The sequence below is a fragment of the Stenella coeruleoalba genome (genome assembly GCF_951394435.1).
Source record: "Stenella coeruleoalba genome assembly, chromosome: 4".
Taxonomy (NCBI): domain Eukaryota; kingdom Metazoa; phylum Chordata; class Mammalia; order Artiodactyla; family Delphinidae; genus Stenella; species Stenella coeruleoalba.
In genome coordinates, this window is record NC_137149.1 from 50,727,074 (window position 1) to 50,744,016 (window position 16,943).

Here is a 16,943-nt window from a genome sequence, read left to right on the forward strand (position 1 = left end):
AGAGTAGGGCTGTCAGATTCAGAAAAAAAAAAAAAAAAAAAAAAGGAAAAGGAAAGAAGGGTAAGACATTCAGTTAAATTTGAATTTCAGGTAAACAACAAATAAATTTTAGCATCAGTATGACCCAAATATTGCATAGGGGCATACTTATACTAAAAACTCACGTGTTGTTTACCTGAAGTTCAAAGGTAACGGGTGTTCTGTATTTGATCCAACAACTCCAGCTTAGGAACCCTCTTGGGGTGTCACATGGTGATCTGGTCTTCAATGCAAGAGTCTTTTTCCCATCCGTTTCTGAGCCTCTGACTCCATAATGAAGCCTACCTGTCTACATTCTTTTCAGATGTCCAAGTGACCAGTCATCAAATCAGAGAGACTAATGTTAAGCTCTCTTTCTTGGAACTGACAACAGCCTTAATCAATAGTTCCCAAAACATGGCGTGTGCGCAATTAGTAGTACATGACTGAATTCTTTTGTTATTTTTTGTTGTTTTGTTTTCACTGTATTTTTTTTTTTTGGTGATCAATAATAACACTTTCTACTCATTAATAACACTACTGCTTTCCCATTTACGGTAGTGATATAAATTTATTTTTAAATTTATTTTAAAATAAACTTAAGTGTTTTTTTTTAAAAAAAAAAAAGGTGAATCAATATAAGGGTGAAAAGTAAGTAAACAATAGCACAGATGCTACTCAGATAAAGTGATATCATGACAGTGGCACCAAAAGGACTGACGTTTAGGAAACAATGACCTAAAGCCCACAGACCAAATCTGGCCCCCCACCCATTTTTGTAAATAAAGTTTTATTGGGACATGGCCACAACCATGCGTGTATGTATTGCTTATGGCTGCTTTCATGCAACAACAGCAGACCTGAGTAGTTGCAAAAGAGATCATACGACTCACAAGGCCTAAAATATTTACTCTCTGGCCCTTTACGAAAAAACAAGTTTCCTGACCCTTGACCTAAAGCATCACTCATCCAAGCTAGTCAAAAGAAAAGATAGAACTTTGAAAGTCCCCATGACAGAGATATTTTTGGACAACCCAGCCTAAAGCCGAAATGGTCCTCCATTTCCCATTTCAGATTCTTTTTGTTAACCTCCTTCCCATGCCTGGATCTGCTGAGGCTTTCATCCTTCATTCTCATGCTTAAGATTCAGAATAATATCTGCTTCTTCCAGTAAGCCTTCCCTTATTAACTCAGATCCACCTACACCCTGAACTAGGTGATAGTAAGTGAAATACACCAACATGCTTTTATCGAGTTCTCTTTAAAAATACAAAAAGAAAAAAAAAGATCTGTACTTATAGAGAAGCACGGCCATATAAGGCAAAGCCTTTTAATAACAAAACAACTCAATACTTGAGTACAGAATATGTTAAAGTTAGCATAAATAGGTAACACAGTAACTTCCATAATCATGCACAAATTACTTCTGAAACAATGGTTAGGCTCTGGAAATAAAGCTTTAATCAGCCGCCAACGTCTGAGTAAGCATAATTGCACCCCGCTAGTTAAACATCCTTAAGCATGATAGCATTCTGATCCCACAGGTCAGCAATATTGCAGCATCTCAAGCCAATTCACTAAGATGGGAAGACACAGACACCTTAGGTTTAAAATAAAATTAAAATACAGCCCCTATTGTGCTGTTACAGTCATTGAATATATCTAGAAATTTTCCCAGCCTTGGAAAACACCAGATAGATAGATAGATATGTGGATTCCAGCTCAACGTCATCTCCTTGATAAACCTTTCCAAGCTGGCCCAGACAAAATTTGTTGCCCTTCCCTCTGAATATCTATTGACTCTGGTTGCTCTTGAAAGTCCAGTAGTCACCAACGTGCCATAACTGTGTACCTGGTGACAAGTCACTGACCTGGTTGCCTCTAAGTCCAGGCCTATGTTTGACTTGCTTTCTCTAGCCTAACACAGGACAGGGCTAGTTAAGTTTTGGCAAAAAGAAGCGATGAAACACTCAAAGTTGTTCCAAATGAGATCCAAGGAGAATATGACAAGTAGCAGAATAAAACAAAACTAAGTAAATGTTTCTGTACTAATCAAAGAAACGTTCTGTTTGTAACCCAGTTTGGGTAACAAGTTATGCCTATCACGGCAAGACATACAATGAGTAGTGTTGGGGGAGGGGTGGATCAATGACCTCTAGCCTTTCCCATTTTCTATGCTTTCTCTTCCTGTCAAGTTCTTATCATCTGCCTACTGCTGCTCTTTTTCTCTTAGAAAATAAGCCAGCATCAGTCATTTGCACATTAGTATGAATAAGATAATTAGTTACCTCTCCCAGTTACCTCTCTCAGTTCTAACAGAGGCAGTAAAGTCATTATCCCAAATTAAAGGAACCAGAAGGATGTGCAACAGGCCAAGGAAAACGTCAAACACAACCCAACTCTGCCTACGAGTCAAGACTGTTGGGATGGAAAGTTACCTTGGCTCAAATAGAGATGTACAAAATGGCGGCAGTAATGGTGGGGATTGAAATACATACAATGATTATTTTTAGCATCCTTTCCAGATCTTAGAGTCACTTTGTTTATTTCAGAACATAATAATATATTATTTGCAACTGTGTGGTACATGTTTAAAAAAGTAGAGACCTTGAGCCGAAGTGAAAAACTTCAAGGAAAATTTTACTGTATTCATGAGAAAGACAAAAACATCCTAAAAAACGTTTGTTCTCTATGTGATTTTTCTAGCCTTTACATGTCTATAGCTGGTTTTTTTTTATTTGGGTATTTTGGGAGAAGCCTCACTGATTATGCCAAATAGGAAAGGAAGGAGAGAAAAAAACTACGAAAGAGCTGTGCTGGCTGAGCAAACCGTTTAAGTAAACACCTAGTAATAGGGGAGCGGAAGAAATGTTAAATCCAGAGGGAACTATATACCATGTGTTCCAGTATCTATCCCGGTTAGAATGCCACAATCCCAAAGGAGAAGTGCTCTAAAAAGCATAATATGAGTATCAGCTCTCATCATTCAATATAGTTTTTCAACCCTTTCAAAATTACATTGAAAAAATCTATAGAACGCACGTTTAGATTAATGAACTGTTTGGATCTGGATCAATAAGCACTCGAGGCTCTGTGCCGTTGACACCTGCTGGGAACATCTAGAATGCTTCATGAAGGGCAGAGCCAGTCGGCACTTTGTAACTACAGGGGTTCCACTTAATAAACAAGCAATCTAATACATGACCTCTGCAGATTAATTTCCTGAGAGCAAGTAAATAATCTGGCTTCAAAATTTCCCTGATTATGCATATAATTACAGTATCACTTACCAATTAACACACTGATTTAAACCTTCTTGGGATTATGTATTTAAGAGTATAAAAGAGATCATTCTGTCATCATCCAAACACTCAGAAATGCTCTAGTTTGGCAAAGAATCACAGAGAGCATAACTTTCCACCCAACTGATTTCTCTCATGGAAGAAAAAGCTATGATGCTAAGGTTATAAATGATACCTTAAAATATCATAGACCATAATTATTGTCTCAATAACTGGACCACAGTGACACCCATTAGCAAAGGTTTGTACATGACATAATAACAAAGTCTTGGGGAAGCTTCATCATCTCCTGAAATATTTCTGTAGAACCACAGATTTATAAAACTGCTTCTCTAGCTCGGATTATTACTATTTTTTAATTTACTGCAGCAACGAGGGTATAATTTATCCACCATTAGACAGTTACATAAATAGACAAAGATATATGGTAGAGATTCTTCTCCACTTTAGACAAGTATAATGATTAATGTTAGTTTGTTATTTCTTATTCCTACATAAAATTTCTCATTAAAAATGTTAATATATCCCTTCACAAGGCCACATAGTGATGGGGGAAAAGAATAAAGATGAAATTGCTACACAGCATGCATACATATGTAAAAGAAGTTAAAAATAATAAATCAACATGGCAAATATAATGAAGCCTGCTGTCGAACAGTAAAAGCTGTCAAAATGAGGTTTTATTATTAAGAACTTTATATCCAACTGTTCGGCTGCGTAAAATCTTTCATATCACTTGTGTACTTTCAGGGAGAGGATTCACATCTGGGATGAAATTGTCATGGTGCCGCATTCCTGATTCCTTCCCCTGGTATTACTTTCTGAATAATTATTTGAATCTCCACAGAAAATGAAAGTTGACTGAAGCTAACTGCAAAATAACAAGCTTTTACACGCAGAAAAGCCACTCTGTGGTGTTTTCTCTAACGGTAAATATTTCAAAAAGGAATGCTTAAGCATTGGAAAAATAAAGATGTCACTGGTTCAAACTCCAGAACTACAGTTTTCTCAGTAAGATCATAACGCAAACAATCATAAATATGATTTAAAGTTACAACTCTGGCGTCAATATTTAAAGCACAGTCTTAGCATTTTGGCAATTCTTCTACACATGACCATTGTACGATGTTGCACAAATGATTTAACTTCTTTGTACCCCATTTTCCTATCTAAAATAAAATTCTACCCCATAGATTCATCCAAAAAATAAAATAAAATAAAATAAAATTACAACTCTGGGGAAACACAGTCAGTTAACTTTGGACTCCATTCTTATGTCTTCTAGAGAAGTAAAGCCCCTAATATAATGCTTTATGATTCCAGAATATATAATATTGACATTGTGATTGTTTTGGAGACATAATAACTAATTATTCAGAAAGAGCAAGAAAATAAACCAATCCAACTCCTCCTCCAACCTTAATCCCTAATTTAAAGGAGCAGAAAATACGGCTTCATAGAATCGGAAGTCCCAAGTGCCATTCCAAAATAAAAGGAACACTTCAAATAAACTTCAATCCCCCTGACAGCATACAAACAAAAACAGCAGCTATATACCAGCTTCTCCCCAAAACAAAACCCAGTGAAATGACTGAGAATTTCAGCTACCAAAATCCAACTCTGTGAAACTCTGGGGGTGTCAGCAGCTACTCAATAAAAAGGAAAACTGAAAATAGTACAAAAATGGCTCCTAATAGCAATAATGTATACTTCTGCGGTCATTACCGGTCAGATAATAACCGGCAGTGACCTTCAAACCGTACATTATGGTTAAAGTATGGTCTAGTGCTCATTGCAGATGTGTAGCTTAGAAATAAACAGTAAATGCTCAAACCGTTCCAAGGCTGCTTGCATGCATGGATTTTTTCCCTCCCCAGCATTATCACACCAGGAATCTTATAATGATCTGAAAAATATGTACCTAGGGTAATAGTGCTATACTGAAAAGATAAATACCCAGACCGATGTAATCGAAAACACACACAGAAAGCAGCTTTCCTGTAATGCAGGTGAATGTTTTATAACACGAAGACTCGGAGAGAACATTCTGACCTTTTTAAGCCTCAGCTGTCAGGAAAGCTGCAGGGATCTTGGTTAATTTATAAATCCCCTCTGCGAAATGGTATAATATTAATATTCCCATTCTGCAGGTCAAAACAGTGAGGCCCAGGTAAACCAAATGGCCTGTTATGGGAGGAAGCAAGGTAATGGCTCTGAAAATTAACCTCTCTGTAGGTCAGGCCTGGGTTCCTACATTAAGGTAAATTTTTTACAATTTTCAAATTCCTTCATCACAAATCTATTGGTATTTCTTTCCCATCTCCTGTAAACTAGGGGATTGCGCACATTAAAAAACTTTTTTTTCAAATGTACAGGGAATGTTGCATCTGTTTTCTTCTTTGTAATTTTTCTGCTCAACCATTTTTTTTTAACATCAAATAATCTTTGCAAATGCATCTCTGGCCAACATGGAAGAAACTGTACAGTCTGGGAGCCATGCTTGGTCTAACTAAAGCTTTCTTGGACATTCCATTCCAAGACTCGAGAAAAGAGTTCCACTGCTTTATCAAGAATTACCATTGGTTATTTCTTGGCAAAGCAGTAGTGGGGAGAGTACAGAAAATTGGGCACTTCCTAGAATACAGATGAAATGAAGCCAGTTACAGCTACTTTTTTTTTTCCAGTTGTTTAAAACACAAAAGAAGGAAAACAGTGACCCCAGCTTCCCTCCTCTTTTTCATTACTCCAATGAGCTAGTTCCTCCAGAGTGGACATCTGCCTGGGTTCCTTGGGGCCACAGTTCTCACCCCTTGATCACAAGTTCATGCCTAAAGCTGAGAACCAGCTCACTAATTAAACACAGGAACTCTTCGGTTCCAAGTTTTCTTACTACCAGCATTCTCATCCTCTCCTTGCCCACCTGGAAAACAATCTCACTCAACTGATTTTTGGTGGGGTCTTTACTGAAGAAGCTGAGAGGCAACTTTCTTTCGAAGATGTATTGGCTTCATCTTTCCAGGGGGAGAGCTCAGGATCTCTGCCGATGCCAGTGGTGATCAGCCCAACACCATCGGAGCTGCCGCACAGCTGAACAGGCCATAGCTAGGTGGGCAAATACCTGTCTAGGACAGTGGTTCTCAACAGGGGTGACTCTGTTCCCCAGGAACATTGATCCATGTCTAGAGACATTTTGAGTTGTCATAACTGGGGGGATGGGGGGCTTGATTCTTGGCATCAAGTGGGTAGAGGCCAAGGAACACATGGAAAACACACACACATACACACACACACAACAAAGAATTATCCAGCCCCAGGGACTTCCCTGGTGGTCCAGTGGCTAAGACTTTGCCTTCCAATGCAGGGGGTACAGGTTCAATCCCTGGTCGGGGAGCTAAGATCCCACATGCCTCAGAGCCAAACAAAACTAAAACATAAAACAGAAGCAACATTGTAACAAATTCAAAAAAGAGTTCAAAAATGGTCCACATTAAAAAAAAAAAATCTTAAAAAAAAAAAGAATTACCCAGCCCCAAATGTCAACAGTCCCCAGGTTGAGAAACCCAGGTCTAGATGCCTTGCTGTTTAGAACAGGTGTCCCCCGACTCAACCCATCCCCGGTACTTCCCCAGCATCGAGCACAGAAGGTCCTCAATCCGTGCTGGTGGAAATGCAGGCAGTCCATGGTAAGAGAGCAGAGGGGTGGGCCCGTCTTCCCCATCCCACCTGATGTCCTAGTGTCTTCCATTTTCTTCTTTCGGTCTCTTTCTCTTTTACTATTGTCCCATTCCCCCTCTCTTTTTCTACTCTCTGTTCTTTCTCTTTGCCTTCAAAAGGCTACATTTGGAGAGTGCTTCACAGTTTCCAAGGAGCTTAGCCTATGTGATCTCCAAAACAACACAAGGGAAATATTACATCCTTACTCAATACAGGGTGAAACCGAAGCTCACACAATATAAGCAATTGGTCCAAAGTCACCCAAGTTACTACACTGTAAAGGAGAGACCGGATGTGTGTCCAGCTCCAGGGCCACGAGTTCTCTCCTGGCAAAGGACGGGCTGGGATATTACCTGCTTGTGCTGCAAGGAGGTGGCTGACCCATGTTCTAAAATGAACTCCAAAATATTCCTAAGTAGTTGGCCAGTAAGAATGATGTAACGGGAAATAGACAAACTTCACTTTCAGACCAGCATCTCCCCCCTCTGTCCTGTGATGGCTGTAAGCCAAAGGCATTCAGGTGCTGAAAAATGGAAGTGTATCCTCCTTATCATTAGCTATACAAATGCCTTATTTTAAGAGCCTCGGGCCATGGGTAATCCCAGGTTTTATGAGATCCAAGCATAACTGACATGGGACCCAGTGCCACAAGCCACTGACCTCATCAGTGAGGAGAGGCCCAACACAAGGGCAGAGCCTAGTGTCATACTGCTGCCGGACATGACAAAATACACGTGGAATTTCACCGCAAATCCCCAACTGCTGAGCCTGGATAAGCGGCACAGTACACCTTTGGTCGGTGTCTGGCCTCAGGGGCACTGGGCCGAGGCGGTAAATATAAAAAAATAATAATAATCAAAGAACTGGAAAGTCAGCTGTGGGCGCGCACACACATGTATTCATAACTGCCGTAAAACTAATAAACACATGTGTTTTCCTCCATCTCCCGAGTTCTTCTGTGTCCCAGGCCCTGTGCTGGGTAGCAAAGAGACAAAGATGAATTGGCCTGACAGTCATCCTCTACAGGGTCTAGTAAGGGAAACAAGACATATCAACAGGTGAATCACATTCCCAAGAGACCAGTGCCACACTGGAAGGTCAGGAAGCTTGGGGATCAACCCACAGAGGAAGCAGTAAGTGGCCCTGCCTAGGGAAGGTGACACGGAAGCTGGGACAAAAAAACAAGGAGAGGTTTGCCTGTGGGAAAGGGGAGCAGCACAGAGACAGCGTGGGCAAAGGCATGATATCAACAGAATCAGACCTGCTCAGCAACAGTGAGATGTATTTTTCCTTACATATGACTTGAGGAGGGTTTTCTTGTGACAGGCCCTGTGTGAGAACCTGTACAGGGAGACGGAAATCAGACTGAGAAACGCTTTATATGCCAAGCGAAGGCGTTCGGAAGATACCCCAGAAGCCTGCACTTCTTTTTAACTTTTCAGGGGCTACCCAGATAAGATACACATTTTCCATTATAACCGAGCGCTTCCTGACCAGATTTGCAGCTGAAACAAATGTTTTACAAGATAACACTCACCTTTTCTACGTGAAATTCATTCTGTTCCTCTTCGTATTTTTGAATGTTTGTTGCAAACTGCGTAAAATGATTTCATGAGCCACATATCAGTTTTATCCTACAGTTTTTAAACCCTGCTACAAGCCACAGGGAAGCAAGAGAATTTTTTAAATTGGGAACTGACAAAATCAGGTATATTTAGGATGATAATTTGGGCAGCAAGGTGAGAGGTGGACTGGAGTTGGGCACCCTGGGATTAGGGAAGCCTGCTAGAAGCCAGAGTCCATAACAGACATGATCTGAGTCTGCACTAAGGTAATGACCCTGAAGATGGAAAGTAGGGCAAAGCTCTAGAGCCTTTAAGTCACAGAATCAACCACCCTGGGTGACTTATTACAGCAGGAACGAGGGAAAAGCTTCTAGATTGAAAGGTTGATGGGATGACCCCCCCCCCCCAATGGAAGTGTCCAGTAAAGATGCCTCCAAATTTCAGAAGATATGTCTAAAGATGGAAACATGGATGGAGATGTAATTAGCAGAGATATGATCATTAAAGCCTTGGGGTGGATGCGTTCTCCTAGAGGGTCATATAGAAACAGCAAAGAGGAGAAATAGACATGGAAACACCAAACTGAAGAACCAGACAGAAGAACCAGAGAGACTGTCAAAGGCAATGGAAGAGAGATCAGTGGCCACCAATGGAAGGCTGGCCATCATCATGGCCTCATCATTATCCAACATGATACTTTATGTTCATTTCCATATTTATTTATTGCCTGCCTCTCCAATACAATATGATACACTTCTGCATCTCCAGAACCTAGAAGAGTGCCCTCAGCACATAGTAGGACTGAAGAAATATTTGCTGAGTGAGTGAATGAATAAAGTAAGGAATGCAAGCCAAGGAAGGAAAGGATCTCAAAATATGGGAGTTGTCAACACAGGCAACTGCTTAAAAGAATCAAGAAAGAAGAAGACTGAAAATAGGTCATTAGTTTTGAAAATTAGGTCATTGGTAACCTTAGCAAGAGTCCTTTTGATAAAGTGTTGGGACAAAAGCTAAATTGGTATGACTTCAAAGAAAATGGGGGTGAGGGCACTAATTGCAAGGGAATAGGAGGCAATGTCAAGAGAAGGTTAATCTGGGAGAGGAGAGATGAACGCAATCTGATATCACATATAGGCTTAGATGAATAAGCCTGAGGAAAGAAACTGAAGATAAAGAAGGGGAAAAGCAACGGAATAAGCCAGTGAAAAGGGTAGAAAGGCTTAGGGAGGCCAGCATACAAGTGAAGAGGTTGTCTTAGCTCATTCCAGCTGCTATAATAAAATGCCATAATCTGGATGGCTTATAAACAACAGAAATTTATTTCACACAGTGCTGAAGTCTAGGAAGTTTCAGATTAAGGTACCAGCAGGTTCACTGTGTGGTGAGAGCCCACTTTCTGGTTCACAGACAGCACCTTCTAGCTCTGACCTCACATGGTGGGAGGAGCGAGGGATCTCTCTGGGGTCTCAGGTACAAGGGCTCCAATCCCATTCATGGGGGTCCCACCCTCCTGACCAAATCACCTCCCAAAGGTCCCCCCTCCTAATACTACCATAGCGGTTTTAGGATTTCAATATGTGAATTTTGAGGGGACACAAACATTCAGACCACAGCAAAAGTTGACTTTAATAAGCTTTGTCTGTTACAGAAAAGGAGAGAAGGAGTGGATTGTCATGGGTAAATGTTCTGATATATGCAAGGAAAATGAAGGAATCCCCAGCTGATGGATTCATTTTTCCTTTGTGAAAGATGAGGAAAAATTACCTGCATAACCTGCATAAGGTGAGGAGTAGCTTGTTTTGAATGGGCTGCCATGGGGAATCCAAAGGTGGCTAATTAGGGGAAAGCAAAGAGATTTCAAGAAGCACTGAGGATCTAACCAAAACTGGAAAACATAATGTTATGGTGGCGTCCATCAGCATGGTTATGGAGCTCCCTTTAGTGATGCTGAAAGCCCAGAGCAGAAGCAGAAAAAAAAATTGGGTTTACCATGCATCCACAGTGTGGTCTAACGAGGATTGTCCTGGAAGAAAGCCTACCCTCCTTCTCCACCAATAAGAGTAGGTAGTCCCTGTCTTAGCCACACTGTCCCATCAAGGTTGCTGGGTCCTGAGCGTGTCATCATAACTCTATGAGCTTCTTACCAATAACTGTGGATCATAATATTGTTCTAGTCTCACTGACTTATGCGGGGGGCCCAAATAGGACAATTTATTTGAACGACTTTTGCCAACTCCTAAGTACTACTGAGGTCACCCACCTTGCTGCTTTCCCAAACAAGTCTTGTACCATCTTTTTTTAATACAGTTGTGCCAGGATGTATTGAACACCTACTAGGCACCCGGCAGTCTCCTTCTCTCCAACTATTCCCCTTGCCCCATGAGAATCACATTTTTGACCTACAGAATAAGGACAATTTACATAGGAGACCCTTAATTCATTCAGTATCTATTTAAATTACTTCTCCATGAAAAGAACTTCTGCCAACGCTAATGCCTTAGAGATGGAACCAAGGAGAGAGAAATTTGCTTTTGTTAGCGGACTCCATAATTACACGGAGATATGTCCACCTGGGTAATAGCTCGTGGGATTTTTTTTTAACTTTTTATATAAACGTTTCAGGTTCTTACCTTGCTACGTTGACTTTTTTTCAATATTAATTGCCTCCATAGTCTTAATCTATAGCAACATTTCTAACCATTGTCCCTGTACATTTTTATTTCTTCCTCAGGAGACTGCTACTGGATAACTCAATTTAAATTTTTTAATACCATGAATAAATATTATCCGCCTTCTCTCTAGAGGGGACAAGCGATTCTCTGGAGGGTTAGCGTCAACTCTTTGACAGTTTACTTCATGAAATAGGTTTCTGGGTTTCAGTGTGGTCCATAAGTTTCATAAACTAGGAGAACCCACATCTCCTTTAACCAGTGTTAATTACCATCATCTGCAGAAGGGACCTATAAACCCTCACCTTCAATGCATCTGTCTACAGGCACTGAGTTTATGAATGAGGTCTCTTGCCTAAAGGATTATTGGATAGCCTTTTATATAACGAGTCTCCTCCTCTGTTGATTCGCAGATCCCAGACAATGGGGTCACCTGGGAAGCTAAGTTGCAGCCATAAATTATTCCTTTTTGCATGACTGGAGCAGCTGCTCTGGCCACACAGTCCAGCTCTCTCCTGTTCCAACGTAGAGGGTGATCTTAGACCCCCGTCACTTTTTTTTTTTTTTTTTTTGCGGTACGCGGGCCTCTCACTGTTGTGGCCTCTCCCGTTGCGGAGCACAGGCTCCGGACGCGCAGGCTCAGCGGCCATGGCTCACGGGCCCAGCCGCTCCGCAGCATGTGGGATCCTCCCGGACCGGGGCACGAACCCGTGTCCCCTGCATCGGCAGGCAGACTCTCAACCACTGCACCACCAGGGAAGCCCCCCCCCCCCCACCTCCCGTCACTTTTTAAATAAGCTCTAACTCCTCCCATTCCCGAGCACGTGTTCTGTTCCCTGGATAGCCCAATTTTTACTGCTGAAACTCAAGAAGCTATTAAAGTCTCCTCAACCTGGCAGAGCCCCGGGACCAGATGGTGTTCTCCTGGTTCTTATAAAGCCTTTATTAACAAAATGACACCAAGCCTCACTGGCCTCCATAATGACTGCTTTTCCCACCCACGGTAGACCCTAGATGGGGAGGATGACCTGTTGATTGCTATTCTTGTCATCATTGTCAAAACATCTCTTGAACTCCGAATTGCTCTGAATCTTCACTTGGGTCCCTCCGATCCCTTGCAGGGCACTGATGAGAACTGCTCTCTCTCCCCAAAAAGGAAAGAAAGCCAAAGCAAGGGCTAAAGCTAATGAGAAGCATAAACAACAGACTACAGAGGGGGTTTTGCTAGGAATTCGCCGCCCCTTTCAGGATTTTGAACAGTTTGGCAATGATGAAGCTTTCGGCAGCCCCTCTCAGGAAAAGTCAGAGCTGTTAATTGCTAAGCCAGCCTCGTGGGATCTGCATGGATGACTCACTTTCAATCGGTGTAGTTTTTCATCATGAGCCGATGCAGCATGCCACACGTTACTCTAAGTGTCGAGGCTACATCAGGGTGCCCGGGATTGCTGAGTGAGTCAGTAAAGGAATACAGAATTTCTCACCTCCAGGTCACTAGTTCAAATGCAAAAGGCCATGGAGAGCCATTATCTTCCCGTGGACTCTGGGAAAGTTTTCAGGCGCTATCAGCTGCCACAAATGATGCTCGCGTGACAAACACTCACTGCACAGCATCTCAGGAAGAGCTTGGAAACTCACGCTCTCCGAGGTCATACTGGGCTTGGGAAAGCTGAGGCTATAGCAGCCCTTTTCCACCTGTTCTGTGAACTTTGCCAACACCACCAAAATGATCATAAATGCAAATTCCCCCTCAACGCGTTTTTGAAATTACTTTAAAGTTCAACAGTTTTACTCTCACCTAATTTTTGTCCACTCATAACAGGCTGGTGGAAACAGGTTAGCAGTTGAAACTTTTAAGATTCCCCCCAAATTCAACCCTGACGTGGGGGAAATGGGCAGAGCCCGTGAGAACTGCCTGTACATTCTGCTCAGAAATGTTAACTCACCAGGGAATTTTCTCAGCACGGGTGCTTTACAGCTCAGGACCTTTTCTTGCTGAATACTGAAGTTATTTCTGGAAAAACAATTCTTATTTCCAAAGTAATATGGCTGGTGACACAGAAACGTCCCTTCTTGTTTATCCACTGTCCATCCTAAGATTGGCTCTTTTGGGTTTAACTCTTTGCCCTCTTTCTTCACCCTCACTGAGATGTCGTCCTCCTCCTGTCCCTTACTGGAACCTTCTCTAGAAGTACAGCCACAGACCCAGAGCTCAATTCCTGCCTTTGTAGGCAGCACGGTCCTTTCTGCTGATGGCATGGGTAGGCCAGTGAATCTTCCGGATCCCATACTCCCTGTATCACCCAGAGCCAGCAGAGCGGCTGATACTGGTAAAAATGACAACATAAATTACATAAAGGAATGTCCTGTACTGCGGCAATCCTAGCATTTGTTCATTTCTGCATGCAGCCCAAGCCCTTCCCCACACTGGGTCTTTGAACGAGATGTTTCCTCTCCTTGGAAGCCCTTCCCACTTGCTATGCCTCCTAAACACCTGTGTTTTCCTCAGATCTCACCCACATCACCGCTTCTCCCCTACTCTCCCTGAGGAGGGCAACTAGCCCTGTCGCGGCACGAGCACTGACATGTACGCCCCCGGTTAAGGTCCACCTCCCACTCTGGACCACAGACTCCCACGGGGGCAAGACAGCATCCTTGTTCCTCTTCCTCACCTCCATACCCAGCACTGAGCACAGAGCTGCCACATCGTGGGCACCTCAGAAGTTATGTGTCCAATGAATCCATGACCTCATTTAACATTCACAACCACCCGATGCTTTTTTAAATCTCCACTTTACTAAGGAGGACGCGGAGGCTCCGAGAAGATAAATCACTCGACCCAAACCACACAGCTAATAAGTTGGCAAAAGCAAGGCTGGAACCCAAGGCCATGAGGCTCCCAAGCCCTGCTCCTTCCCATCATTTTATATGACCTCGCTCCCAGGTCTCAGTCAACGCTAGGCTGTGAAAGAGTCCACGTGATTTCCTAGCTCCTGACGTGTCTGTTGTCAGTTTAGCAGGGTGGGCACCTGGGGTGCCTCCACCCAGCCCCATGCACACCACAGCCCATGGTACAAATCAATCACTCTTCTACTGAGCAAAATAAAGCCTTCGATTCCTTACCTACGCCTATATATTCATGAGCAATATGACATTCCCAGACAGGGCCACGACTAGGGCAGGGCCAGCGAGGCACTTGCCTTGGGTGCCAAAGTTAAGGACACATCAAAATCTCATTAACCAAGATATTTTAATGCAATATGTTAAAAAACTGACACAAAAAAAATTGATGACGAGCAAAACGTCAAAATCTTAAGTCAAGGCGGGATGGGCATTACCGATTTTTCTCCCACCTCAGGCTCTAGTGTGGCTTGGCAAGGCAGTGCTCACTGCACCTCTCACAGGTAAGCAGAGGTGGCAGACGAGTTGACACCTCTTTGCCACTCCAGGGTGTCTGCCTGGTGAGGAATGTCTGCCTGACTTGCTTTACGGAGAACTCAGCAGAGCAACGTGAACACATGGGTATTTTGTTTGTCAATAAGCGATGGTGTCTGTCTTCCCCATCAGACGTGGAACTACAAACCTGAAAGTTATAAGAGCTTCCTCTCTTAAAAGACTGGACTCCTTTTTAAAATTTATTTTATTGAAGTATAGTTAATTTATAATGTTGTGTTAATTTCTACTATACAGCAAAGTGATTCAGTTATACATATATATATTCTTTTTCATATTCTTCTCCATTATGGTTTATCCCAGGATATTGAATATAGTTCCCTGTGCTATACAGTAGGACCTTGTTCTTTATCCATTCTATAAATAATAGTTTGCATCTGATAATCCCAAACTCCCAATCCTTCCCTCCCCCTCTCCCCCCTCCCCCTTGGCAACCACAAGTCTGTTCTCTCTGTGAGTCTGTTTCTGTTTTGTAGATCTGTTCATTTGTATCATAGTTTAGATTCCACATGTAAGTGATATCATATGGTATTTGTCTTTCTCTTTCCGACTTACTTCACTTAGTATGATAACCTCTAGGTCCAACCATGTTGCTGCAAATGGCATTACTTCATTCTTTTTTATGGCTGAGTAGTATTCCATCATATATATGTACCACATCTTTATCCATTCATCTGTTGATGGACATTTAGGTTGTTTCCATGTCTTGGCTATTGTAAATAGTGCTGCAGGGCTTCCCTGGTGGCGCAGTGGTTGAGAGTCCGCCTGCCGATGCAGGGGACACGGGTTCGTGCCCCGGTCCCGGAAGATCCCACATGCCGCGGAGCGGCTGGGCCCGTGAGCCATGGCCGCTAAGCCTGCACGTCCGGAGCCCGTGCTCCGCAACAGGAGAGGCCACAACAGTGAGAGGCCCGCGTACAGCAAAAAAATAAATAAATAAAAATATAAATAGTTCTGCAATGAACACTGGGGTGCATGTATCTTTTTGAATTAGAGTTTTCTCCAGATATATGCCCAAGAGTGGGATTGCAGGATCATATGACAACTCTATTTTTAGTTTTCTAAGGAACCTCCATACCCTTCTTCATAGTGGCTGTACCAATTTACTTTCCCACCAACAGCACAGGAGTGTTTGCTTTTCTCCACACCCTCTCCAGGATTTGTTATTTGTAGGCTTTTTAATGATGGCCATTCTGACTGATATGATGGTGGTACCTCATTGTAATTTTGATTTGCATTTCAAGACTGGGCTTTTGTTTAGCAAAGCAATAAACAAACATGAGAGATGATGTCAGATTGCCTTAATATCTTGTGAAGGGAAGAAAGGAGATGAGGATGGACCTTTTTCCTACACAGCTTCCGGGGCCACCTCTTGCCCCATATTCTGTGTGAACAGTTCCCCCTGGAGGAGTGGAGGCCACAGCTCAGGTGTGCAGAGGGACAGTAACGGAGGCCCAGAGTGGCCACTTTAGCTGGTGTGGTCAGGGAGGAGGTCTCTAAGGAAGGGACATATAGAACCTGAAGAGTGCATGTAGTCAGCTCAGAGCTGAGGGAACTAAGGCCCCAGGGCTGGCAAGCGCTTGGTGTCTGTCTTAGCTTGGACTGCCATAACAAAATACCACAGACTGGCTGACTTCAACAACAGGCATGTACTTCTCAGTTCTGGAGGCTGAGAAGTCCAAAATCAAGGAGCTGGCTGACTGGTTCCTGATGAGGGCACTCTTCCTGGCTTTTAGCAGGGCATCTTCTTGCTGTGTCCTCACATGGCAAAGAGAGAAAGAAGCAGGCTCTCTGGTGTCTCTTTAAATAAGGACATTAATTCCATCATGAGGACCCCAGCCTTATGACTTCACCTAATCCTAATTACTTCCCAAAGGCCCCATCATATTTGGGGGTTTAGAGCTTCAACATATGAGTTTGGGCATGGGGCATGGGGGCCCAATTCAGTCCAGAGTAGCATCCAACAATTAGAAGAAAGACATGAGTAGTTAGACAGAGTGACCCAGGGAGAAGACTGCAGGGGATGAGGCTGGACATCCTGTAGGACTTTGAAGACCATGGTAAGGACTTTGGATTGAAATCTGTAAATAAAGGAAAGCCACAAGAGGAAGTTAGCTGGAAGACGGTTGATCCAATGACCATATGTCAGCGTTCACTCTGGTCCCAGGTAATGAGCTGGTTGGAAGGGAACAGCACAGAGGGTGGGTAGATTCAGTAGGAGGTCC